The sequence below is a fragment of the Chiloscyllium punctatum genome, chromosome 34 (genome assembly GCF_047496795.1).
Source record: "Chiloscyllium punctatum isolate Juve2018m chromosome 34, sChiPun1.3, whole genome shotgun sequence".
Classification (NCBI taxonomy): Eukaryota; Metazoa; Chordata; class Chondrichthyes; order Orectolobiformes; family Hemiscylliidae; genus Chiloscyllium; species Chiloscyllium punctatum.
Window position 1 is genome coordinate 56,460,825 of NC_092772.1, and position 27,427 is coordinate 56,488,251.

A 27,427-nucleotide genomic window follows, 5' to 3' on the forward strand; every position below is an offset into this window, starting at 1 on the left:
AGGTTTGAGGAATCCTTTTGGCTAAGATTTGGATCACAATTATCTTAGGAAGATCTATGACTTTCTTTGAGAGGACAGAAACAAAGTAATACTTATTATAAACTCTCCTACAATTAACCCACATTTGCTTTTGCTCATGTTTTCTTTTTACATGCCGACAGAAGTTTTTACTTTCTGAGTTTCTACTCCTCGTTATTTTACATTCATGTTTCAATCTCACCTTGTTTCAACCCCACTATTGATGAAAGGAGTGGGAAGGAAAATGGGAAATACAGACTTGTTAGCCTAACATCTGTCATCTGGTAATGCTAAGATCTACAGTAAAGGATGACACAACAGGATAGTTAGGATGCTCGGATTGACAGAGTCAAAATGAATTTTGAAAGGAAAATCATATTTGCCTAACCTTTTGAAGATTTTTGAGGATACAGCTAGTAGAATATATAAGGGGAGACAGTAGATGTAGTACATAAGGAATTTAAGAAAGATTTGTAAAGGTGCACAAAATATCTCATACAATTCTGGTCTCCTTCCTATCGGAAGGATGTTGTGAAACTTGAAAGGGTTCAGAAAAGATTTACAAGGATGTTGCCAGGATTGGAGGATTGGAGCTATAGGGAGAGGCTGAATAAGCTAGGCCGAGGTTTATAAAATTATGAGGGGCATGGATAGGATAAATAGACAAGGTCTTTTCCCTGAGGTGGGGGAGTCCAAAACTAGAGGGCATAGGTTTAGGGTGAGAGGGGAAAGACATAAAAGAGACCTAAGGGGCAACGTTTTCACACAGAGGGTAGTACGTGTATGGACTGAGCTGCCAGAGGAAGTGGTGGAGGCTGGTACAATTGCAACATTTAAAAGGCATCTGGATGGGTATATGAATAGGAAGGGTTTGGAGGGATATGGGCCGGGTGCTGGCAGGTGGGACTAGATTGGGTTGGGATATCTGGTTGGCATGGACGAGTTGGACCAAAGAGTCTGTTTTGGCGCTGCACATCTCTATGACTCTATGAGTCTAAATAAGCTTATTAAATAACAGTAGAGCACATGTGATTGGGGTAATGTACTGACATGGATTGAGAACTGATTAACAAACACAATGGGGAGTCAGAATAAAAGGGTTGTCAAGCTGTAAATTGTGGGATACATCAAGGTTCAGTGCTATTGAAAATCTGAGTCAAAGATTTGGATCATAAATATCACATCTTTCCATTTTTGGACTGTGAATGGAGGAAAATGGACATTGGCTTTAACAAGGGAAAGCAAAGTGCAAGAGTTTGTTTGCAACTTGGAAAAATAAGTGAAGCTCATTGAGGCATATGAGATGGTATTACTTTCTGAGGACATTGAGTTCAGATAAATTAGCACCATAGAACATAGAACAATATAGCGCAGAACAGGCCCTTTGGCCCTCGATGTAGAGGAGACCACATTGGGAGCAATAAATCAGGTTGGAGAAAACGCACGCGAATCTCTGCTGGACCTGGAATGATTCTTTGAGGCTTTGGGTGGAAGTGAGAGGGGAGGTGTGGGGGCAGGAATTGCACCTCCTGCGGCCACAGGGGAAGGTTCTGGGTGTGGAGGAGGGATTGGTGGGGAGTGTGGACCCATCGAGGGAACCGTGGAGGGAATGGTCCTTGCAAAATGCGGATGTGGGTGGGGAGAGAAATATCATTTTGGTTGTGGGGTCAGACTGCAGGAGGCAGAAGTGGTGCACGTTGATCTGTTGGATTGGAGGTTAGTGGGGTGGAATGTGAGGACTAGGGGACTCTACTCTTGTTGTGGTGGAGGAAGGTTTTGTACTCCAAGCTACAGTCTTGCTGCAACTGAAACAATGGCTTGCTCTCTACAATCTGGAACTCCAGACCTTTGTTCATATTGTCACAATGGGCTTGTAGAGTAATGTGTCCTCCTGGCATGAGCATGGTGCCATCAATATCACTTTCAAGGGTCACCATGTTGCATCACTTCAGGCTGGTCTGTGAAGTACATTAAGTTACAGAGCACATCAGTGTCTGACACTTCATGCTGACTTATGTTCTTCTGCAATCCCCATTCAAAAAATCACAAATCATGTTGCATCTATCAACTTGACTGAAACAACTTGTTGGAGAAAGTGAGAACTGCAGGCACTGGATAGTCAGTGTGGAGCTGGACAAAGCACAGCAAGTCATAGAGTCATAGAAACAGACCCTTCAGTCCAACCCGTCCATGCTGACCCAGATATCCCAACCCAATCTAGTCCCACCTGCCAGCACCCGGCCCATATCCCTCCAAACCCTTCCTATTCATATACCCATCCAAATGCCTCTTAAATGTTGTAATTGTACCAGCCTCCACCACATCCTCTGACAGCTCATTCCATACACGTACCACCCTCTGTGTGAAAAAGTTGCCCCTTAGGTCACTTTTATATCTTTCCCCTCTCACCCTAAACCTACGCCCTCTAGTTCTGGACTCCCCGACCCCAGGGAAAAGACTTTGTCTATTTACCCTATCCATGCCCCTCATGATTTTGTAAATCTCTATAAGGTCACCCCTCAGCCTCCGACACTCCAGGGAAAACAGCCCCAGCCTGTTCAGCCTCTCCACAGAGAAGGGGAGTCGACTTGTAAGGTTCTGACCTGAAACATCAACTTGCCTTCTTCTCTGATGCTGCTTGACCTGCTGTGCTTTTTCCAGCTCCACACTTCATCCACACTGAAACAACTTGCTCTATGGTAAAGTGGAATTTCATCAGAATCTTCAGCCAATGTCTGTTTAATGGCTATTTGTGCCTACTTATTGGGCTGCCTTTTGTTAGACACATGTGCACAAATTAATTCAGCTTCTTACAATGGGGAGGCTACTTTTTCCAAGTCCGACATGCCTTCTTCTCCTTTTCATGATGTCCTCAGTAGTATTTGTGCCCTGCCCTTTACCTATGATTGTTCTGGTCTTTTTTTGTCTGGGGTATCTATGATTAAGTGGAAACACACATGGCCTGTTCTGCCTTGAAGGTACTCCAGCTGCCTGTTCACAACCTCAACACTTCTGCACTTGTCAACTGCTGCTTTGAGCGTAATTTTTTCCTTGTTCAGTAGACGTGCTCTGACTGCAGCATCTCTTATACCTCACACAATCCTATCTTTAATTAAATTGTCTATAAATTATGTGAATTCACAGGATTCTGTGAGCTGACTTAATGACATTCGGAAACGATCAGTAGATTTTTTTTTTCAGTTTGATCCCCTGACAATGAATATGTACCATTCATTAATAAAATATGCCAGTGGTTCAAAATATGCCTTCAAAGTTTTTTAAATTTCTGCCAAATTTTTTTTCTCAACTTTTCTGTGAGTGGGATACATTTTGAGACAGTTCCTTCTCAACTCATGGTTCCTCTGGCTGGCTTCACAAATCTGGAGCTATTTCATAACCCTGCCATTGTATAGGAAACAAATGCAGTTTTTCTCCACATTCACGTTCATTTAAAGAGCAGCAGGGAGAGGAAAAGCTGCAGTAATTTTCTTTTAACTGGCATTTTAATTGTTGCTTGCTTCTTTGTTCTTGTATTTAATGGCAGCTTACGGCTCCAAATATACCTATGGCTTTCTGTCAGGAGTTGATCTTTCTCATAGCTCTGCAACATTCACCGTAGTTTGATTTCTGACACTACATTTTCTGTGTACAACATGAAAGTGTCAACGATGTCCATGAAGTGGGAGATGGCAGGGGGCAGGGTGACACTAGGCATATGGACACACAAGATGGCCGCTGAGCCATAAGTTGACCAGTTGACACACAAGATGGCCGCCGGACCACAATATGGAGAGAGACAGCAGAGCAAACACAGACACTGCCTAGGGCCATCAGAATGCCAACACAATGCACTCACAACCCAGTTGATTAGTTTAAGGTGGGTGGAGGAGAGAATACACATGAGTAGCATATACTGCCCGTCGAAGTGTCTGGGTCCAGCCAACACCTTTGAGAGAAATGCTAACAATCTGTCACGGACTCAATACAGGATGATAATAGCCAAGGCTGCAGTAATCGTCCTTCTCAGGAACAGCAACAGACTTCTGCGCAGACAGTGAAACTGACAATGTCTACACTGAAATTGCCAACGACCGCACTTAAATTAACAAATGCTACGCTGGAACTGACAATGACTGCACCGAAACTATCAACAATTCTGCAATGTTTACAACAAATAAACTATGTTACAGAGACAATAACCACATCGCTGACCTATTTTATCACAAAATGTATAAAAGTATCTTGACATGTGCTCCAGGTCGAGAGAAGAGTCGCAGCTGCCCACTGTGCTGTTGGTGTTTCTCTCCCTGGAGCTCCAGTATTTCCTTGGACAATAAACCTTGTGGTTGAACCCTGACTCTGACTCGAAGGCTGGTGATTTTCCCCACAATGTCTGCCTACAGTGTGTGTGTCTCATGGCAGAGTTCTCATACTCACAGCAGATTCAGAAGGACCATATAGAGGTTTGTAAAATTACAAGGGGCATGGATAGGATAAACAGACAAAGTCTTTTCCCAGGGGCAGAGAATCCAGAACCAGTGGGCGTAGGTTTAAGGTAAGAGGGAAAGATATAAAAGGGACCTAAGAGGCAACCTTTTCACACAGAGGATGGTGTATCTATGGAATGAGCTGCCAGAGGAAGTGATGGAGGCTGGTACAACTACAACATTTAAAAGGCATTTGGATGGGTATACGAATAGGAAGGGTTTGGAGGGATATGGGCCAAGTGCTGGGCAATGGGATTAGATTAGGTTAGGATATCTGGTCGGCATGGACAAGTTGGGCTGAAGGGTCTGTTCCCATGCTGTACATCTCTATGACTCTATGACATTTGTGCATGGTAATATTTCACTTCAAACAGGATTAAGTTACAGAGATAATGGATTGTACATACTGGAGGAGGTAACAGAAATAGGGAGGAGCTTCAGGCCTGGAGGAGATGACAAAGGCATGGAGGTATGTAGATTCTGGAGATACAGAGACAGGAGGATGTGCAGGAACCAGAGGAGGTTACAGAGATAGGAAGTATTGTCGGGGCTAAAGGAGGTTCAGAAGTAGGGGGGGATCTAGATACAGGAGGAGATTACAATGATAGGGAGGGTTACAGGTCTGGTGGAGATTACAGAAATAAGGAAGACTGAAGAAGGAGTGCTATGAAATCAAGGATGCAAACTTTAAAAAAGGAGGCATACCAGGAGCTAAATTCTATAACTCAATTCAGGGGTGATCAGTGTGTTGGATTTATGCTTTTGGAAGTAGAGATTCAATTCCAAATCCATTCATCATGTGAAAACAAATGCAGACAGTAGGAATAGAAGGTAAATGTTGAATTTGACAATGTGACACTGTATGTAAGGGAGGAGGATAATGTACATTTGCACCATCTGTAATGGAGAGGTCAGTGTGATCCAAAGGGGAATCAGAGAGGGAAGAGGAACAGAATATTCACAGAAGCTGTTCTATCTATCCCTAGAAGCTGACTGAAGAATGGAAGGAACCTGAATCAGACTGTAGGTAACATTTCATCCAGAGAACCACAGCAACAATTTGGTGTTTATTAGCAACAACAACATGGACAAGAACATGACTTCCTGGAGCAATTTGAGGAGCAGCACTATTGCTCTCGTTTACTGTGCTCTTCACTCAACATAAAATGCCCGAACATGTTTCACAGAAATGTTGCCAACAACAACATTCACATTGCAGTAGTATTGTAATAGAGGGATGGAGACAGTACAGCTAGAGAATGGAACTTGGATCCCGCTCTGATAAGAATGGTTTGATCTTCCCAACGTTTAATCAGCCACAATCTGACAGTGAGTCACATAAGGTGGGATAAAGACAAGTGCCTAGGGATTTCTAATACTTGGCGCTCTGTGATACTGTAAGCTTCAAAACTTTAACAACTTTTCAGGGATTGAAAGGCTCAGTAATATTTCCTGGGAGGCAGGAGACAGTTCACATCGAATGTAACAAGGAACAGGGAAGCTACACCTGATAAGAAAGCAGCTACAGACTTAATGATTCCAGAGTGTAATCAATCTTATGGATGAACAGATCTAAAGTATCATCAATAATGTCACATCAGAAACTTCACAAGACAGAAAATCCTATAAGTATTAAATTCAGTCGCAGATCTCTGGAGAACCACACTGCACAGGAATCGAACTCTGACTTATATAGAGACAGACGCTGTTGACTGGAATTATAACTAAATTCCACCATTGATCAGGTAATAGCTCAGTTGAGTTATAAGACTTAACTTGCCTACTTAAGGAGTCATATTTTGGTTCATACACGCAATAAGGTTTCAATATTCGATTGTCTATGAGATTTCTTAATAAGTAGCTGAAGTTAAAGTAGCTTGTGGTAATTTACATATAACAGGTCAGATAGTTTAAAGCATAGCCACCCATGGTAGAAAGTTGGAAAACAGGGAATAAGATCTTGGAGAATTGTAGGGCCTGGAGAAGAATACAAAAATATGGAGAGTTGTAGAGGTTGCAGAAGGCTATAGAGAAAGGGAGGGTTCTGAGGCTAGAGATGTTATAGAGGAAGGAAGATTTGTAGAGGTTGTAGGAGATAACAGAAATAGGGATAATTCTCAGAGCTGGAGGTCATTACAGAGGATGGGAGGTTTGACGGCTGTAGATTGTTACAGAGGTACTGAGGGATACTGGGGCTATCGAGGTTGCAGAGATGGAAAGGTTGGAGAAGACGTGATTTGAAAAGAGGTAGAGAATTTCAAAATGGCGGCGTTGCCAAACCAGGAACCAATTTCAGTCAGTGAATATGAGGATGGAGAATGAACAAGATTTTGTTTAAGTTATGATATTGGGCAGTAGAGTTTCAAATTCTCACTGACAAACTTAAAAAATGCCAGCAGAGGAGATGGGGAGTAAATGATAAGTTTGATAATGTAACACTCTGTGGAGGTCAATGCGCTGTATGAGGTGACAGAAAAATGTGGGTAATGGAGTTTAACCCACATGGGAACCAGACAGGGAAGGAGAAGAAAATGACAGGAGCTGCTCCCATCTAGTGGCTGACTGAAGAATGACAGGTACCCAGACCAGGTCGCAGCAAACCTCTGGCCGGAGGTGGCATTTCACCCAGATAACCATGACAACAACAACTTTTTTTTAGATTAGATTCACTACAGTGTGGAAACAGGCCCTTCAGCCCAGCAAGTCGACACCGACTCTCCGAAGAGTAACCCACCCAGACCTCTTTCCCTCTGACTAAAGCACCTAACACTATGAGCAATTTAGCATGGCCAATTCACCTGACCTGCACATCTTTGGACTGTGGGAGGAAACCAGAGCAAACCCATGCAGAGACGGGAGAATGTCCAAACTCCACACAGACAGTCGTCTGACCCTGGAATTGAACCTGGAACCCTGGTGCTGTGAGGCAGTAGTGCTAACCACTTGTCTTTCAAAAGCACCTCCATCAATGAGAGTAACCTCCTTCCCTACAGCAACAACAACAGTAATTTCCCATCTTTGTATTTTTAATATAATACAAAATGTTACCAGGTTTTGCAACATTTAAAAGGCATCTGGATGGGTATTAGAACAGGCAGGATTTAGAGGGATATGAGCCAAGTGCTGGCAATGGGACAAGCTGAGGTTAGGATATCGAGTTGGGCCGAAGGGTCTGTTTCCATGCTGTACATCTCTATGACTCTATGACATTTGTGCATGGTAATATTTCACTTCAAGCAGATTATGTTACAGAGATAAAAGAACAAAGAACAAAGAAAATTTACAGCCCAGGAACAGGCCCTTCGGTCCTCCAAGCCTGAGCCAATCCGAATCCCATGTCTAAACCTGTCACCCAATTCCTAAGGATCTGTATCCCTCTGCTCCCCACCTACCCATGCATCTGTCCAGATGCATCTTAAATGAATCTACCGTGCCTGCCTCTACCACCTCTGCTGGCAACGTGTTCCAGGCACCTACCACTCTCAGTGTGAAGTACTTGCCCTGTGTATCCCCCTTAAACTTCTCACCTCTCATCTTGAACGCATGACTCTCGTTATTGAATCCTTCATTCTGGGAAAAAGCTTATCTCTATCCACCCTCTCTATACCCTTCATGATTTTGTAAACCTCAATCAGGTGCCCACTCAATCTCTTTTTTTCTAATGAAAACAATCCTAACCTACTCAATCTCTCTTCATAGCTAGCACCTTCATCCCAGGCAACATCCTCGTAAACCTTCTCTGCACCCTCTCCAAAGCACCCACATCCCTTTGGTAATGTGGCGACCAGAACTGTACACAGTATTCTAAATGCGGCCTGAACCAACATCTTGTACAACTTTAACATGACCTGCCAGCTCTTATACTCAATACCCCATCCGATGAAGGCAATCATACCATATGCCGCCTTGACCACTCTATCCACCTGTGCAGCCACCTTCAGGGTACATGGACCTGAACTCCCACATCTCTCTGCTCATCAACTTTTCCTAAGTTTCTTCCGTTTTCTGTATAATTCACTATAGAATTAGACTTCTCAAAATGCATCACCTCACATTTCCCTGGATTGAACACCATCTGCCACTTTTCCGCCCAACTCTCTAGTCTATCTATATCCTCCTGTATTCTTTGAAAGTCACTTATGCTTTCTGCTACTCCACCAATCTTCATGTAATCTGTAAACTTGCTGATCATACCAACAGTGCCCTCTTCCAGATCATTTATGTATATTACAAACAACAGTGGCCCCAATACTGACCCCTGTGGAACACCACTGGTCACATTTCTCCATTTCGAGAAACTCCCTTCAACTACTACTCTCTGTCTTCTGTTGCTCAACCAGTTCTTTATCCACCTCGCTAGAATAACCTGCAAACCATATGACTTCACTTTCTCCATTAGTCTACCATGGGAATCTTATCAAATGCCTTACTAAAGTCAATGCATGACATCAACAGCCCTTCCTTCATCTATCAACTTGGTCACTTCCTCGAAGAACTCTATTAAGTTGGTAAGGCTCGATCTACCCCGCACAAAACCATGTTGCATATCACTGATAAGCCCATTCTTTTCTAAATATAAATAGATCCTATCCCTCAGTACCTTCTTCAGCAACTTTCCCACCACTGACGTTAGGCTCACTGGTCTGTAGTTACCTGGAATATCCCTACTACCCTTCCTTTACAGGGGGACAACATGAGCAACCCTGCAGTCCTCTGGCACCTCACCTGTCTTTAAGGATGTTACAAAGATATCTGTCAGGGGCCCAGCTATTTCCTGTCTCGACTCCCTCAGCAACCTGGGATAGATCCCATTTGGTCCTGGGAATTTGTTCACCTTAATAACCTCTAGCCTACCCAACACATCTTCCTTGCTTATGTCAACGTGATCCAGATTTATCAAACTTCTATCTCTAATCTCAACATTCATCATGTCCCTCTCCTCAGTGAACACTGATGCAAAGTAATCATTCAGAATCTCACCCATTCCCTCAGACTCGACACACAGCCTTCCTTCATTACCCCTTAGTGGACCAATCTTTTCTCTAGTTACTTGCTTGCTTCGTATATAAGAATAAAAGGCTTTGAGATTCTCCTTAATTCTGCTCGCTAAAGCTATTTCATGAACCCTTTTAGCCCGCTTGATTCCTCATTTAAGACTGGTTCTACTCTTCTGATATTCCTCCAGCGCCCGTTCTGTTCTTAGCTGCCTGGATCTTATGTGCGCTTCCCTTTTCCTCTTGGCTAGTCGTATGATTTCTCTAGGTAATAGATTGTAGGTGCTGGAGGTGGTTACAGAAATAGGGGGGGGGGAGCTTTAGGCCTGAAGGAGATTACAGAGGTATGAAGGGATGTAGATGCTGGACGAGATTACAGAGTCAGGGAGATGTGTAGGAACTCGAGATAGGAAGTATTGTAGGGGCTGAAGGAGGTTCAGAAGTAGGGAGAGATCTAGAGACGGAGGAGATTACAGTGATAGGGAGGGTTACAGGACTGGTGGAGATTTCAGAAATAAGGAAGACTGAAGAGGGAGTGCTATGAAAACAAGGATGCAAACTTTAAAAAAGGAGGCATACCAGGAGCTAAATTCGATAACTCAATTCAGGGGGATCAGTGTGTTGGATTTAGTTTGAGTTATGTTTCTAGAAGTAGAGGTTCAATTCCAAATTCATTCATCATGTGAAAACAAATGCAGACAGTAGGAATGGAAGGTAAATGTTGAATTTGACAATGTGACACTGTATGTAAGGGAGCAGGATAATGTATATTTGCACCATTATTACAGAGATGCCAGTGTGATCCAAAGGGGAATCAGAGAGGGAAGAGGAACAGAATGTTCACAGAAGCTGTTCTATCTATCCCTAGAAGCTGACTGAAGAATGGAAGGTACCTGGATCAGACTGTAGGTAACATTTCATCCAGAGAACCACAGCAACAATTTGGCGTTTATTAGCAACAACAACATGGACAAGAACATGACTTCCTGGAGCAATTTGAGGAGCAGCACTATTGCTCTCATTTACTGTGCTCTTCACTCAACATAAAATGCCCGAACATGTTTCACAGAAATGTTGCCAACAACAACATTCACATTGCAGTAGTATTGTAATAGAGGGATGGAGACAGTACAGCTAGAGAATGGAACTTGGATCACGCTCTGATAAGAATGGTTTGATCTTCCCAACGTTTAATCAGCCACAATCTGACAGTGAGTCACATGAGGTGGGTAAAGACAAGTGCCTAAAACTTTACTCAAATAACTTGTATGAGGAGCATCTTCAAGGAGGGGATAATACAGGTAGAGTAGATAAGGAAGGGATTTCTAATACTTGGGGCTCTGTAATAATGTAAACATCAAAACTTTAACAATTTTTCAGGGATTGAAAGGCTCAGCAATTCTTTTCTCTCTGGAGTAAACTGTTTGCAAGTTGAAAGGGACAAAGATTAACTGTTTTAAAGAAAATCAGCAAGGTGTTAATTAACTTCTCCCATCTAGTGAGCTGCTCCCACCTAGTGGCTGACTGAAGAATGACAGGTACCCAGACCAGGTTGCAGTACAACCTCTGGCCGGAGGCGTCATTTCACCCAGATAACCATGACAACAACAACTTGTCTTTCAAAAGCACCTCCAACAATTAGAGTAACCTCCTTCCCTCCAGCAACAACAACAGTAAGTTCGCATCTTTGTGTTTTTAATATAATACAAAATGTTACCAGGTTTTACATTAAAAAAAATTAGCAGCAACAATTTATATTCACTTAGCACATTATATGTCTGGACAGTCAGTTAGGAAGGATGGTGCTATAGTGACAAATAAGTTGGACTATTTAAATCCAGAAACCCAGGGAAGTGGTCTTGGGGCATGTGGGTTCAAATCTCACCATAATTGCTGGAGGAATTTAAATTTGATTAACTAAAAATTGCAACATTTCCAACAGATTAGCTTAATCTCAGACTGTTGTCAGAAGGAGAGATAGAGTATAGCTGAGAAGAATATTTTAATGTTCCTACAATATAATCAAATACATTCTGACACCACATCACATTAGAAGGCATTAGGACAAGTGCCTAAAACTTGGCAAAATGGATAGGTTTAAGGAGTGTCTTAGTGCAGGAGACTGTACTGGAAGAGTAGATGAGGAAGGGTATTCCAGGACTTAGGAGCCACAGGTGATGAAGTCATAGCCACTACTGGTGAAGTGTTGGAAATCAGGAATTCTGCAAGAGGCCAGAATTGGAGAGGGTAGTGATCTGGAGGCTGATAGGATTGAGAAGATTACAGGGATAGAGTACATTGAAGGGACTGCAGCAAGTTACTGAAATTGGGTGCAGTGTAGGGGCTTGAAGAAGCTACAGAGATGCAGATGGTTGTAGGGGTTGGAGGAGTTTTACAGAGTTAGGGTGGGTCAATTGAGGAATTTGAAACTAGGATGACAATTTTAAAATGTAGACAGTGCCAGACCATGAGCCAATGCAGGTCTATTATGTGTTGCATGGGACTTGTGTGACTTGGGATACGGGGCAGCAGAGTTTTGGATTGGCTCACATTTACAGAGGGTAGAACAACATTTCACATACAGATTAAAGTCATGTAAGTATCTGTATACAAACATGATTTACTCACCCGTTGTAGAGCAGGACAAGTTTCCCAATTCAAACTTCTGTCAGTCTTTAGAGGAAGCAGCTCTCAAGTGTTCCTCATTTTTCTCCAGACCTGGCCAATATCCAGCACAAGCCATTCTTTCACTGAGATCCTAGTGCATCAGAACTGATCTTTTTGGAATAGTTCTGTAATCATTAATGTTTTCTGGGATGATGTTCTTCCTCTTGTTCCCCCAATTTGGGGCAAACTCCCCAAATACAAATGCAACTGCAAAATAGTAAAACAACTAGTTTGTAACAACTCGTGAGTCTTTGGACGCTAACAGCAGTTCAGTGCAGTATGCAAGCATTAACCACAAGGCTGCTATTTATTGTCCGTCCCTCATTGCTCTGAAGTGGTGATGTTCTTTCCAATCCTTTAGGATTGTCCTAGAGTCTGCAGGAGTTGAAGATTAATTACCAAAATAGAATTAGGAGCAAAACTAAGGCATTAGAAAACACATTTCTTTCAATATTTCTGTTTAGTAGTTCCAAATATGTTTGAGTTGGGAAGGCAAAGGTTAATTCATTCGTTTGGAAAATTCAAACGAACCTTCCAGCTCAGCGAGCAAACCGACATCCAGAACCTCAACCTGAGCTACAAATCTTCTCAAAACTTGGGAAGGGGAGTTAAAGATCAACCAATTAGATAAGGAAAAGACTGCTGTCTTTCCAGTTGGTCACCAGGGAGACCGGGAGAATGGATGTTGCAAAGTTAAGGTATAAACTCAAGCTAGAGCCGGTGAATGTATTGTTCTAAGCCTTCTCCTTTCAAATACTCAAGTCCATGTGTTTCATTATCACTAACACTGGGCAGCATGGTGGCTCAGTGCTTAGCACTGCTGCTTCATAGCGGCAGGGATCCAGATTCAATTCCTGCCTCAGGCGACTGTCTGCGACTGTCTGTCTGGAGTTTGCACGTTCTCCCTGTCTGTATGGGTGTGTTCCGGTTTACTCCCACAGTCCAAAGATGTGCAGGTCAGGTAAATTGGCTATGTTAACTTGCTCATCGTGTCAGGTGCATTGGTTAGGGGTAAATAGAGGGTAGGGGAATAGATCTGGGTGGGTTACTCTTCGGAGGGTCAGTGTGGACTTGTTGGGCGAAAGGGTCTGTTTCCATACTGTAGGGAATCTACTCTAACTTTATCATTTTGAACATTTCAACTGGACCTTTTGCCAAAATTAAGCATATTACGAAACATTTTGACAACTTGAAAATTACAGAAAGTGCAACAAAATTTAACCTGACTCCAAACAATTGTACTTAATGTTCATGGCATACATTCCACGCCGGGTATAGAACCTGAGGGCTAATCATTTCAAATTGAAAATTAAGTGTAGTGGAATAGAAACAGACTTTTCTCTTGATGGTATGTTCTACTCAGAGGTGCCTTGTTAAATTTCCATATTATTGATATTTACAGGAGTTGGAGTTTAAAAATAGGGAAGTCCTGTTGAAACTGCACAGGGTGTTGGTGAGGCCACACCTGGAAGTCTGTGTGTAGTTTTGGGCCCTGTTTTTAAGAAAGGATATACTGGTATTGGAGACAGTTTTAAAGGGCTGATTCCTGGGAATGAATGGATGACTTATCTGGAACAGTTAAACAGTTTAGGCCTTTATTCATCAAAGGTCACAAGAATGAAGAGGCAAGATCTGATGGGGTTTGACAGGATAAATGTTGAGAGGATGTTTCCACTGGTGAGAGGTTCTCAACCTCGGGGGCATAGTTACAGAAGAAGGGGACAAGCATTTAAAACTAAGATGCAAAAGATTTTCTTTTACTGAAAGGGTAGTGAATGTCTGGAATTCTCTATCCCAGAGACTTGGGAAGCTAGATCACTAAAAACATGTATATATGTATAATATCCTTGAAGGTCGCAGGACAAGTGATTACTAAAGCAGCTGTAATCCTGGGCTTTATACAAGAGTTATAAACTACAAAAGTAAGGAGGTTGTTATGAATGTTTATACAACACTGGTATATCCAATTCCGGCACTGCACTTTAGGAAGGCCATTAGTGAAGCTGCAGAAAAGATTCACGAGAATGGTTCCACAGATAAGAAGCGTTTAGGTATTTTGATAAATTGAAGAAATTAGGATGTTCTGCTTGGAGAGGAGAAGGTTGACCAGGGTTTTGATTGAGGTGTTGAAAATCATAAGGCACTGGACAAAGTAGAGATGGAGAAACTGTTCCACTGGATGAAAGACTGACAAACAGAATCACAGAGTTAGGGAGACTGGTCACTCAAACAACAGCAACTTGAGAATAAATTTGTTTTGCAGTGCCTGAGAGATATAAGATTATGTGGAAAGGATGGGGTATTTTAACTAGCTATGTTTCTATTCTAGAGAGTCGAAAGGCTTCTTCAAGCCTGGAAGCATTTGATCTTTGAATAATCTTTCACTTGCTGTTTTCAGCACACAACTGCAGCTTTCTCTAACTGCCAGAAGAGGTTCTGCAATACTTTGTCTCTGTGTGATTCTGGATTGGAGATCGAATCAGGGAATTATGCAACACAGGGGGACATACAGTCCTTGAGTTGAAGATTGAAGATTACTTACAGTGTGGAAACAGGCCCTTCGGCCCAACAAGTCCACACCAACCCGCCGAAGCGTAACCCACCCAGACCCATTCCCCTACATTTACCCCTTCATCTAACACTACGGGCAATTTAGCATAGCTAATTCACCTGACCTGCACATCTTTGGACTGTGGGAGGAAACCGGAGCACCCGGAGGAAACCCACGCAGACACGGGGAGAATGTGCAAACTCCACACAGTCAGTCGCCTGAGTCAGGAATTGAACCCAGGTCTCTGGCGCTGTGAGGCAGCAGTGCTAACCACTGTGCCACCTTGCCGCCCTAAGTTCTTCCTGCTCCCACAACCATTTGTCAAAAATCCATCCCCAAGTCTCTGCTCTGGGATTAACACCCTTGTAAACCTTGTTTTCAAATCCCTTTGTGTATTCTGGATCAGTACATGACACTGTGTCAACATGATTCACATTTCCTCCTCTGGTTCTTCATATCTTCAGACTGTCCCCCTCTGCTTATGACCTTCCTGCTACTTCTCCTGATTTACTGTATCAAAACCCTTTATGATTTTGAAGACCTCCATTACGTTTTGGATTGACTTTCTCTGTTCCAAGGAGAACAACTCCAGTCTCTATTCAGTAACTGAAAGTCCCTCATCTTTGGTTCCATTGGACAAATAATCCGCACCCAAGCCCCAGTACTGAATTTTTAAACATACTCTCAATATTTGTATATGTTCATATTGACACAGATCTTCTCCTCCGCTCCAGGCAAAGAAATATATTATCAAGAATCCTGCTCAAGTGGCAGCTATTTCGTGAGCTTAGAATATTCACTGGGTCTGTCACTACAGGAAGCATTGCAATCAAACTCGATCCCATCCTTTCCTGACATGTTTTCTCTCTCACACACACTTGCTGACTTTTATATTAAGAACAGATAAGATGGAATCCTGGATATACAACCGGTTAGAAAAATAAGTCTCTAAGTTTGCTCGCTGAGCTGGAAGGTTTGTTTTCAGACGTTGCGTCACCATACTAGGTAGCATCATCAGTGCGAGTCTCCAGTGAAACGTTCAAAAGCGAACCTTCAAGCTCAGCAAGTAAACTTACAGGCTTATCATCACCCTGAGCTACAAATCGTCACAAAAATCACTAAGGTTAGAAAAATGTTAACAGGTTCTTCTACACATAAGGTGGTCAATTCTTAGATTCTCTGCTATATTCTGTTATGGAAATACCACAAATAAAAAGGAATAAGATAGTTGCTACAAACAAATATAATATTAAAAGATATGTGGACAATCAACAGGAAAATAGTATTAGACTGACTGAGATATTAATGGGGATGAAATGTGAGGGGTGAATGGAATTAGAACAGGATGTTAAAGTGTACAGGGAGTGAGGATCAAATTAAATGACTTATTAAATGGCATGGGGGCTAAGAAGGGAGAATGGCATCAGATTGGATGAATATTACAGGCCGTAAGGAGCGAGAGAGTGTTTAGGATATTAAAGGGTATGGGGGAGAGGGGGAGAGTCAGATTAAACTGGGGCAATGAGTCAGAGAGAGTGTGATTAGGTTAGGTGTAAATGAAATGGAATGGGGAGTGAGGGATGAGTGGATGTAGGCTGGATGGAATATTAAAGGTTATAGGGATCGAGAGGGTGAGTAGGATTAAGCTGGGTGGTATATTAAAGAAAGTGTGCGATGAGTTGGACTTGGGGTTTACTGTGAAAAAATGGACATTCATGGTCTGAATTATTTAAACAAAGTAGTTTACCCCCCAGTATTCCATTTCTTTATTTACTTTATTTACCTAATTTATGTTACTTCAGTGACCGGAAAAACTAGGATTCTTCTCACCAGCACAGAGAAGGTTAAAAGGGAGATTCAATCATGCTGTTCAAAAACATGAAAGGTGTTGACAGAGTAAATAGTGACACGCTATTTCCAGTGACAGGAGTGTCATCATCAGAGAGACACAGATTGAAGGGAGCTGCAAAACAACCAGAAGGGGGTTTAAGGAGAATATGTTTTTCTTTGTTGTGATCTGGAACCGCCTGAGAGGAGGTGGATGCTGATTCAACAGAAATTTTCTAAAGCGGGAGCATTGGAGAAATACTCAAAGAGAAGATAATTTCAGGGCTATGATGGAAAGAGTTAGGGGAGGAAGGATGAAAATTAATTGGACAGACCTTTCGGAGAGTTGGCACAGGTTCTGATTGGCTGAATTGCCTTCTCCTTTGCTGTGTCTGTCAATGATTCTGATGGAGCCCCTATTTCATGGTTAATGGGTGATAAACTAAATACAAAATGAATAGAACAGCCCCCGTAGTGAACACTGATGACTGGCGCAAACATGATGGGCCAAATGGCATCTTTTCTGCTGTAAACTTTGATAATTTCCCAACCAAAATTTGGCATTTGATAACATACTGTCAGCCTACACAAAATATACTGGAATATAAAATCAGGAGTTCAGCTGAGCAAATCTAACAATTAACATTTACGTTTTAGCAGATAAATAACCCACCTGGAGTAGAAGCACCTCATCTTATTTTCTTTCAAATACTTCAGCTGGAGAGTATTAAAACCCAGTGCTTCAGTTTCACTGCTGATGCTTATGAAACTAAAAACCAGTTCTGAGCAGGAACAGTCAATTCCAAGGTTACTGAACAACATTATTTGTTGACTCCCACAGGCGCCTCCCAGCTGAATATATATAATCGAGTCAACAAACGAAATACAATGAATGAAGTTCCTCAATTTGTCATGTGTAGAGATTTTGGGGAAACTCAGAATTATTTGGTACCTCAGCTGATTGGAACATCTGACCAAAATTTCCCAAAAGCTAAATCAGAATCTTACTGACAAGACCCTTAAGAGTTTCAAATGATGATCATCAAAAGTGGCACAAGGGAGTTTGAGTAGAGGATCATCAGTGCGTAAAAGCTGTGTCATTTCTCAGAGTGAGAAATTAAGGGGCTATTAATGAAGAGTTCCAATTTTTTACTCTTAACCGACTTCCAGCAGATGGCTTCTGGACATAAAGAGCTAGAAACACTCACAGGTCAGACAGCATCTGTGGAAATAAACCGCATTAATGTTTCAAGCTAAATGACCTTTCATCAAATGATGCAGCTGTAAACGGAGTTAGGCGGTCAGCAGAAATAACTCAATTGGGGGAGTGTTAGCTTGAAGATTCAAAGGTGTAAGTGAGGACTACAGATGCTGGTGATCAAAGTCAAGATTAGAGTGGTGCTGGAAAAGCACAGCAGGTCAGGCAGCCTCCGAGGAACAGGAAAATCGACATTTCGGTCAAAAGCCCTTCATCAGGACCTGAAACATCGATTTTCCTGCTCCTTGGATGCTCCCTGACCTGCCGTGCTTTTCCAGCACCACTCTAATCTTGACTCTGAAGATTCAAAAGGTTCAATCCTTAGTTTCAGCAGTTGCTTAAGGACCTATTGTGGTGTAGTAATAACATCCAAACTTCTGAGCCAAGAGAGCTGACCCACCTACACCAAAGGTGTGTAATAACATCCCGAACAGGTTGATTCAGATATCTAAAACTAAGGCAGCAACATGCTGGGACTTGCCATTAGCAGAATATTTACCTCTTAATAATACTCATGTTTGTCACAGCCTGATTATTTCTATCTTTAAGAAAGATTTAGAATAATACTGTACAGGAGGAGGCCACTCAGCCATCATGTCTGTCTCAACTCTTTGAAATATATGTCGAGAATGGGGTGCTGGAAAAGCACAGCAGGTCAGGCAGCATCTGAGGAGCAGGAGAAGGGCTTTTGCCTGAAATGTCGATTCTCCTGTTCCTCTGATGCTGTCTGACTTGCTGTGCTTTTCCAGCATCACACTCTCGACTCTGATCTCCAGCATCTGCAGTCCTCATTTCATCCTCTTTGAAATATATAACCATTGATCCCATTCTTCATAACCCTGCAATTTTTTCAACTTCAAATATTTATTCAATTCTCTTTTGAAAACCCATTACATGTGCTGTAAGCAACATGTTCCAGATTATAACAACTTACAGCATGAAAGAAAATTCTGATTTGTTCTTTTAACAATTCTCTTCAATCTGCGCCTCTCCGTTGATTAACCTTCCTGGCCCGGAAAATAGTTCCTCCTTATTTCTGCTTCTATTAAATCTCCCTCTTAACTTATCTCCTCCAAGGAGGATATATTCAGCTTCTCCAATCTTTCCACAGTAAATTAAGCCCCTCATTCAAGTAAGTCTCTTCTTAAGCTCACCACAAGACTTTGACATTCTTCCTGAAATGGGAGATTTGAACACAATACTCGATAACTTATTAAGCAACCTTCAAAGATTGGCAGGCACTCATGCCCAATTACTCCATTCCCACACTGTCTCTAAAATTATACCTATAATTTATTTTGCCTTTCCTCATACTTCTTCCTAAAAGCAAATGTGTCACTCTTCTCTGCTTCCAGGGTTTAAATGTTTTAGTAGGGTCAGAGATGGGGGTAAAAGAGGGAGAGGTGTGGCATTGCTTGTCAAGGATAGTATTACAGCAGTAGAAAGGGTGATGGAGGAAGACTTGCCATCTGAGGTAGTGTGGGCGGAGGTTAGAAATGGGAAAGGTGAGGTCACCCTGTTACGAGTTTTCTACAGGCCTCCTAATAGTCCGAGAGAAGTAGAGGAAAGTATTGCGAGGATGATTCAGGAGAAGAGTGAAAGTAGCAGGGTGGTTGTTATGGGGGACTTTAACTTCCCAGATATTGACTGGGAAAGCTATAGCTCGAGTTCGTTAGATGGGTCGGTGTTTGTCTAATGTGTGCAGGAGGGTTTCCTGACACAATATGTAGACAGGCCAACAAGAGGTGAGGCTATACTGGATTTGGTTCTAGGTAATGAACCAGGCCAGGTGTTAGACTTGGAGGTAGGTGAGCACTTCGGGGGCAGTGACCACAACTCGGTGACTTTTACTCTAGTGATGGAGAGGGATAAGTGTGCACTGCAGGGCAACAGTTATAGCTGGGGGCAGGGAAATTATGATGCGGTGAGGCACGACTTAGGATGCGTGGATTGGAAAAATAGGCTTCAAGGGAAGAACACAAATGATATGTGGAGATTGTTCAAGGAACAGCTAATGGGTGTCCTTGATTAGTATGTACCAGTCAGGCAGGGAGTAAAGGATCTTGTGAGGGAGCCGTGGTTTAATAAGGAATTGGAATCCCTTGTGAAAGGGAAGAGGGCGGCCTATGTAAAGCTGAGGCGTGAAGGTTCAGTTGGGGCGATTGAGAGTTATAAGGTAGCCAGGAAGGATCTAAAGAGAGAGCTAAGAGCAGTGAGAAGGGGACATGAAAAGTCCTTAGTTGGTAGGATTAGGGAAAACCCAAAGGCCTTCTATAGGTATGTCAGGAATAAAAGGATGACTAGGGTAGGTATAGGTCCAGTCATGGATAATAGTGGGAAGGTGTGTGTGGAGGCGAAGGAGATTGGTGAGACACTAAATCAATATTTTTTGTCAGTATTCACTCAGGAACAGGACACTGTTGCTGATGTGAATATTGAGTCACAAGTGATTAGAATGGATGGCCTTGAGGTACGTAAGGAAGAGGTCTCGGGAATACTGGAAAGGATGAAAATAGATAAGTCCCCTGGGCCTGATGGCATTTATCCTAGGATCCTCTGGGAAGCTAGGGAGGAGATAGCAGAGCCATTGGCCTTGATTTTTAGGTCGTCGTTGTCTTCGGGAACAGTGCCAGAAGACTGGAGGATAGCGAATGTGGTCCCCTTGTTCAAGAAGGGGAGCAGGGATAGCCCAAGTAACTATAGGCCAGTCAGTCTCACTTCTGTTGTGGGCAAAGTCTTAGAGAGAATTGTAAGGGACAGGATTTATGAACATCTGGATAGGAATAATGTGATCAAGGATAGTCAGCATGGTTTTGTGAAGGGCAGGTCGTGCCTCACAAACCTTATTGAATTCTTTGAGAAGGTGACCAAGGAGGTGGACGAGGGTAAAGCAGTAGATGTGGTGTATATGGATTTTAGCAAGGCGTTCGATAAGGTACCCCCTGGCAGGCTAATGCAAAAACTACGGAGGTATGGCATTGAGGGTGCATTAGAGGTTTGGATTAGGAATTGGCTGGCTGGAAGGAGACAGAGGGTAGTAGTTGATGGTATAGGTTCATCTTGGAGCGCAGTTACTAGCGGTGTTCCACAAGGATCTGTTTTGGGACCATTGCTGTTTGTCATTTTTATAAATGACCTGGAGGAGGGGCTTGAAGGCTGGGTGAGCAAGTTTGTGGATGACACGAAAGTCGGTGGAGTTGTGGACAGCAAAGAAGGATGTGGCAGGTTACAGCGCGATATAGATAAGTTGCAGAGCTGGGCAGTAAGGTGGCAAATGGAATTCAATGTAGCTAAATGTGAAGTCATTCACTTTGGTAGGAGTAACAAGAAGATGGATTACTGGGCTAATGGTAGACTACTTGGTAGTGTGGATGAGCAGAGGGATCTTGGTGTCCATGTACACAGATCTTTGAAAGTTGCCACCCAGGTAAATAGTGCTGTGAAGAAGGCATATGGTGTACTGGGCTTTATTGGTAGAGGAATTGAGTTCCGGAGTCCTGAGGTCATGTTGCAGTTGTATAAGACTCTGGTGCAGCCTTATCTGGAGTATTGTGTGCAGTTTTGGTCGCCATACTTTCGGAAGGATGTGGAGGCACTGGAACGAGTGCAGAGGAGGTTTACCAGGATGTTGCCTGGTATGGTAGGAAGATCGTATGAGGAAAGGCTGAGGCACTTGGGACTTTTCTCATTGGAGAAAAGAAGGTTTAAGGGAGATTTGATAGAGGTGTACAAGATGATTAGGGGTTTAGATAGGGTTGACAGTGAGAACCTTTTTCCGCGTATGGAGTCAGCTGTTACTAGGGGACACAGCTTTAAATTAAGGGGTGGTAGGTATAGGACAGATGTTAGGGGTAGATTTTTTACTCAGCGGGTTGTGAGTTCATGGAATGCCCTGCCAGTAGCAGTGGTGGACTCTCCCTCTTTATGATCATTTAAGCGGGCATTGGACAAGCATATGGAGGTTATTGGGCTAGTGTAGGTTAGGTAGGCTTCGGTCGGCGCAACATCGAGGGCCGAAGGGCCTGTACTGCGCTGTATTTTTCTATGTTCTATGTTCTATGTTCACATTGCTACATTCATAACCAGAAGTAATTCCAAGGCTCTTTTTAACCAGTTAAATAATTTCTGAAGTGAAGTCACTGCTGTAATTATGGGTGAGAACAGAGTTAAGGACCGTCAATATTAAACTGTCACCAATAATTCCAGTCAGAAATTCAAGAGTAACTCCTTTGCCTAGAGAGCAAGGAGAATGTAGAACTTGCTATCATAGGGAGTGATTGTGGTGAATAATATAATACACTTAAATGTGATAAGTACATGAGGGGGAATGGACTAGAAGAATATGGTGATGGGAATCTATAATAGTGAGTAGATTTAATATTTTCTTGTTTATATTTTATCAAGATCTGTCACCAGATTAAGCTTCTTTTAAAAATACAAAAGATAGAGCCATGTTTTTAGAGCAGTAAGACTGTGCTGTTTTCTGGGTCTGTCTGTATATTATTTAGGTGCAAAGATAGCCTTACTAATGTAGTCTTCCTGTTGGATGTGGGAGGAGATGAACAGGGTTGGGCTCATGTCGGCATAACCACCAGCCTGTCCAGTTTGGCCTGTAAATATTGAGCAATTGCACATATACTTAAAGACAGTAGTCTCCCTCTTGACTAACTGAGTCTGCCATTCTGGAAGTAGTTAAAAATCTCACAACACCAGGTTATAGTCGAACAGGTTTATTTGGAGGCACTAGCTTTTGGAGTGCTGCTCCTTCGCTCCAAAAGCTAGTACCTCCAAATAAACCTGTTGGACTGTAATCTGGTGTTGTGCGATGTTTAGTTTTGCCCACCCCAGTCCAACACTGGCTCCCCCACATCATTCTGGAAGCATCATTTTGTTCAATCAGGAAGCTGGAATCAAATGATGTCAAATTAACAAGAAGCTTCTGTTTTAGGATTTTGGAGGTTCGAAAATGTCGTTCCTTCACAGTACTGCTTTTAAATTGATTCTAATTTAAACAGTGACATTCAAACTATTACATTTAAATTTATGAGAATGTCAGAAAGAAGCTATAGTGTTGAGGCTGGGTGTGGCCTTACAGAGCTAGCACAGACACGATGGGTGAAATGGCCTCTTTTAGTGATGTAACCGCCCATAGTTCCATTTGATTCCAATTCCAAGGGCAGCAATTGTTTGCATTTCTCCAGTGCTGTTTGTCACATGACATGGGCACAACTGGGATATTCTCCCATGGCTTTTGAGACCCTGTTTCTTTAACAGTGTGTTTACTGGTTGATTGTTATGCTACTTTTTCTTTCTTTTTGATGGATGTTTCCACAGTGACACAGAGGGTGAAGACAGCTAGAAGCCCAGATTCTTGGTTGTTGTATCATACCCCTGAGAGTGGATGAAGGTCGACACATTTTGATTCTTGGGTCCGGGACAAGACTGGCATCAGTGCCCATTCCTGATTGGCATACCAAGACAGAGGATGGGAGAAAGTTATGACTGTAAGAGCTCCTTTTTTGAAGTATTTTTCAGTGTTGGAGCTGATTTGCTCGATTTCTTGGAGTAGTAACTACCATGTGGGGAGGTGGAATAAAAAGCAATGAACCTGCGCAACTGACCGCCCAGGGAGTGAACTTTCACAGCTGGTTGCCTGCGCTGTTTAGTTGCAAGTATCTCTGAACATTGAAATTCAGTCTAAGAAAAATGTTAAAAACCATTGAAATTCACAGCCTAACTTTGAGAAACCTCAGTATCAGGAACTTACAGCTAGGGATCAACTAGGTTTTGTTTTTAATAGTCAATTTTTTTTTTTTTTGTTTACATTTTATCGAGATCTGTCTCCAGATTAAGCTTTTTTGATAAATACAAAAGATAGAGCCATGTTTTTTAGAGCAGTAAGACTGTGCTGTTTTCTGGGTCTGTCTGTATATTGTTCAGGTGCAAAGATAGCCTCAGTAATGTAGTCTTCCTGTTGGATGTGTGAAATTAGGGAGAGTTTCAATGTTCCTAACGGTTATGTCTGCAGGAAGTATGTTTGGTTGCGAATTGTATTGGTTCACATGGATCAGTTGGAGTGGCAATGAGTAGTTTACAGGAGCTAAGGGATTTCAGGAAGGCAGAAAAATTGCAGATACAGGTGGGTTAACTCAAGGAAAGGTAAGAGAGGTAGGCAGGTGGTGCAGCAGTCTCCTGTGATTATCCCCATCTCAAACAAGTATGCTGTTTTGGAAAACGTATGGGGTGATGGACTGTCAGGTGAATGCAACACAAACAACCAAGTTTCTGATACCGAGACAGGCTGTAATGTAACAAGGGGTACGCCAGATTCCAAGCGATCGATTGTGATAGGGGACTCTCTAGTCAGAGGCACAGACAGACATTTCTATATCAGAAGTTGTGTTGCCTCGCCGGTGCCAGGGTCAAGGATGTCTTGGACAGGGTGCAGAATATTCTCAAAGAGGAGAGAGAGAGAGAGAGAGACCCGCATTGCACAGGTTGGAATCAATGACATAGGAAGAGAAAAGGACAGGATTCTGAGGAGAGAATATAGGAAATTAGGCAGGAGGTTAAAAGGTAGATCCTGGAGGATAGTAATATCTAGATTACTCCCAGTGCCATGTGTTAGCGAGAGTAGGAATAGGAGGGTAGAGCAGATGAATGTGTGACTGAGGAGCTGGTGCAGGGCAGAAGAGTACACATTTTTGGATCATTGGAATCTCTTCCAGGGTAAAGTGACCTGTCTAAGAGGGATGGTTTGCAACTGAATTGGAAGGGGACTAATATATAGGTGGGGAGATTTGCTATATCCATGATGGAGGATTTAAACTAGTGGGGTGGGCTGGGGTGGGGGCAGAGCCCAGAGAGATAGTGAGAAAAGGGATTAGTCTGAGGCTGGTGCAGTTGGGAAAATGAGCAATTCAAATAGTCAAGGCAGGCAGGAGCAAAGAGTCAACAGGATCATGAAAAAGAAGGAGCATAGGTCAGGTATAGACAGCAGGGATCAAGTGAATTCCTCAAAGAGTATAAAGGTAGTAGGAATATACTTAAGAGGGATATCAGGAGAGCAAAAAAGGGACAAGACATAGCTTTGACAAGTACGGTTGAGGAGAATCCAAAGGGCTTCTACAAGTACATTAAAAGAGTGACTTGGTAGATAATAGGGTAAAAACAATGACTGCAGATGCTGAAAATCAAATACTGGATTAGTGGTGCTGGAAGAGCACAGCAGTTCAGGCAGCATCCAACGAGGGCCACTTGAACATCAGCAATGTGGCCTATATGGGGAGGTGCATAAACAAGTGAGTAAATAAGTAATTTGCTTCAGTGCTTACTGTGAAGAAAAATATAGAAGCTAGAGAACCTGGGGAAATAAATAGCAATTTCTTAAAAAGTGTCCATAAAAAGAGGTGGACGTGCTGGACATCTTAAAATACATAAAGCTGGATAAATCCCCGAGACCAGGTCAGGTGTACCCTAGAATTTTATGGGAAGTTAGAGAAGTGATTGCTGGGCCCCTTGCTGAGATATTTGTATCATCAATAGCCACGGGTGAGATGCCAGAAGACTGGAGGTTGGCTAACATGGTGCCATTATTTAAGAAAGAAATATTTAATCATAGGGTTAGATAGGTTGGACAGTGAGAGCGTTTTTCCTTGGATGGTGATGGTTAGCATGAGAGGGCATAGTTTTGTATTGAGGGGTAATAGATATAGGACAGATGTCAGAGGTAGTTACTTTACTCAGAGAGTAGTAGGGGTGTGGAATGCCCTGCCTGCAACAGTAGTAGACCCGCCAACTTTAAGGGCATTTAAAGGGTCATTGGATAGTCATATGGATGAAAATGGAATAGTGAAGGTTAGATGGGCTTCAGATTGGTTTCACAGGTTGGTGCAACAACAAGGGCTGAAGGGCCTGTACTGCGCTGTAATGTTCTATGTTCTAAAGTGGTAAGGAAAAGCCAGGCAACTATAGACTGGTGAGTCACGCATCAGTAGTGGGAAAGTTGTTGGAGGGAATTCTGAGGGACAGGATTTACATATATTTGGACTAATTAGGGATTATCAACATGGCTTTGTGAGTGGGAAATCATATCTCACTAACTTATAGAGTCATAGAGCTGTACAGCATGGAAACAGACCCTTCGGTCTAACCCGTCCATGCCGACCAGATATCCCAACCCAATCTAGTCCCACCTGCCAGCACCCAGCCCATATTGATTGAGTTTTTTGAAGAAGTGAAAAGAATTGATGAAGGCAGAGCACTAGACGTTGTCTATATGGAGGTCATAAGGCATTCAGCAAGGTTCCACATGGTAGACTGGTAACAATTTAGATCACATGGACTACTGGAAGAACTAGCCATTTGGATACAAAATTGGCCCAAAGGTAGGAGACAGAGGATGATGGTAGAGGGTTGCTTTTCAGACTGGAGGCCTGTGACCAGCATTGTGCTGCAAGGATCAGTGCTGGATGGATATATGAATAGGAAGGGTTGAGTTGGACCGAAAGGTCTGTTTCTGAGCTGTATATCTTTTTGGCTCTCTGTGTTTATAATGTTCTGAATGTAGGCAGAGAGTAACCTTTTCATTCTACCTGCTTCATACATTTCTTCTTTATGTAAGGCGTAATTAAGCTACAACTGTGAGGGCAAAATCAATTTCGAAGAATTGGAAAAATAATTCTAAACACACTCAATTAAGGCTGGATATACCATCATAATATATCATCAGCTTAAAACCAACAAAATCCTCACAACAAGTTCAACTGCAAAGGTTGTATAGCACCGAGGAGTGGAAGGTTTTATTAAAAAATATATAAAGATGCCATTTACTGTAAAAATAAGGACATGCAAAGGCAGCAACAAGAATATTGGTTTTATTTAAGCTGGATTTGGGGAACTGGGGACTATAATGACACTGTGTGTAATGGTACAAGTGAAATTGTGAACTGTGCTGAATTCCCAAACATGAAATATCTATGGGCCAGCACTGTTGCCATTTTGATTTGGTTGGTTTTGAAAAATCATTGGTTGGTTGAGGTCCATTTCTGCTTTAGTATCTTAGCACCTTTCAGAGAAAAGGGAACTGCTTAGTTCTAAAGGAGAAATGGAACTCATAACCAACCAATAATTTTGAAAACAAACTTGGGACTCTCATCCTACAGAGGCCAAAGCTTACTGAAGCAAATTGAAACCACATCTGATTATAATAGGTCATATGTTATTGACCTCGTGAGAGGCTTCAGTTCCTCCTGCTCCCATGGTGTAGCATGAAATATCTGAAGAGGTTGATTCGATCAGATCCACCAACGTCAAGCCGGTGTTCTTCCCTGACCACTGCCTCCTGCTGGCCGACTGTCACCTACAGGACGAGCAGCGGGCTGGTAAGGGAACGTGGAAGCTGAATACAAAGCTGTTGACCCTGGGAAACATTGAGGAGCTCAAGAGAGACTACACAGGTTGGAGAACCGTGAAGCCCCTCTTTGAGTCCCCAGCGGACTGGTGGGAAACAGTAAAAGGGAACATCAAGAGGTTCTTCATCCTCAAAGGTGTTCAGGAGGTGAGAGAGAGGTGGGGAAAACTGTCCCAGCTCCTGGAAAGTATGCAGAACCTGCTCCTGCTGCAG

General features: G+C 42.6%; 1 protein-coding gene across 5 annotated transcripts in view; it reads right to left on the minus strand.

Moving 5' to 3' along the window:
• Nucleotides 1-27,427, minus strand: part of LOC140458875 (uncharacterized) — a 117,550-nt gene that overhangs the window by 51,703 nt on the left and 38,420 nt on the right. For 2 of the 5 annotated variants that reach the window (XM_072553601.1, XM_072553604.1), the window contains one exon: nt 12,128-12,373. The exons of 2 other annotated variants lie outside the window; for them this stretch is intronic. The gene's annotated coding sequence lies outside the window, so the exon portion shown is untranslated. Of the gene's footprint in view, nt 1-12,127; nt 12,374-17,217; nt 17,311-27,427 lie in introns of those variants that run through there. One more of the 5 variants, XM_072553603.1, reaches the window with a different exon arrangement.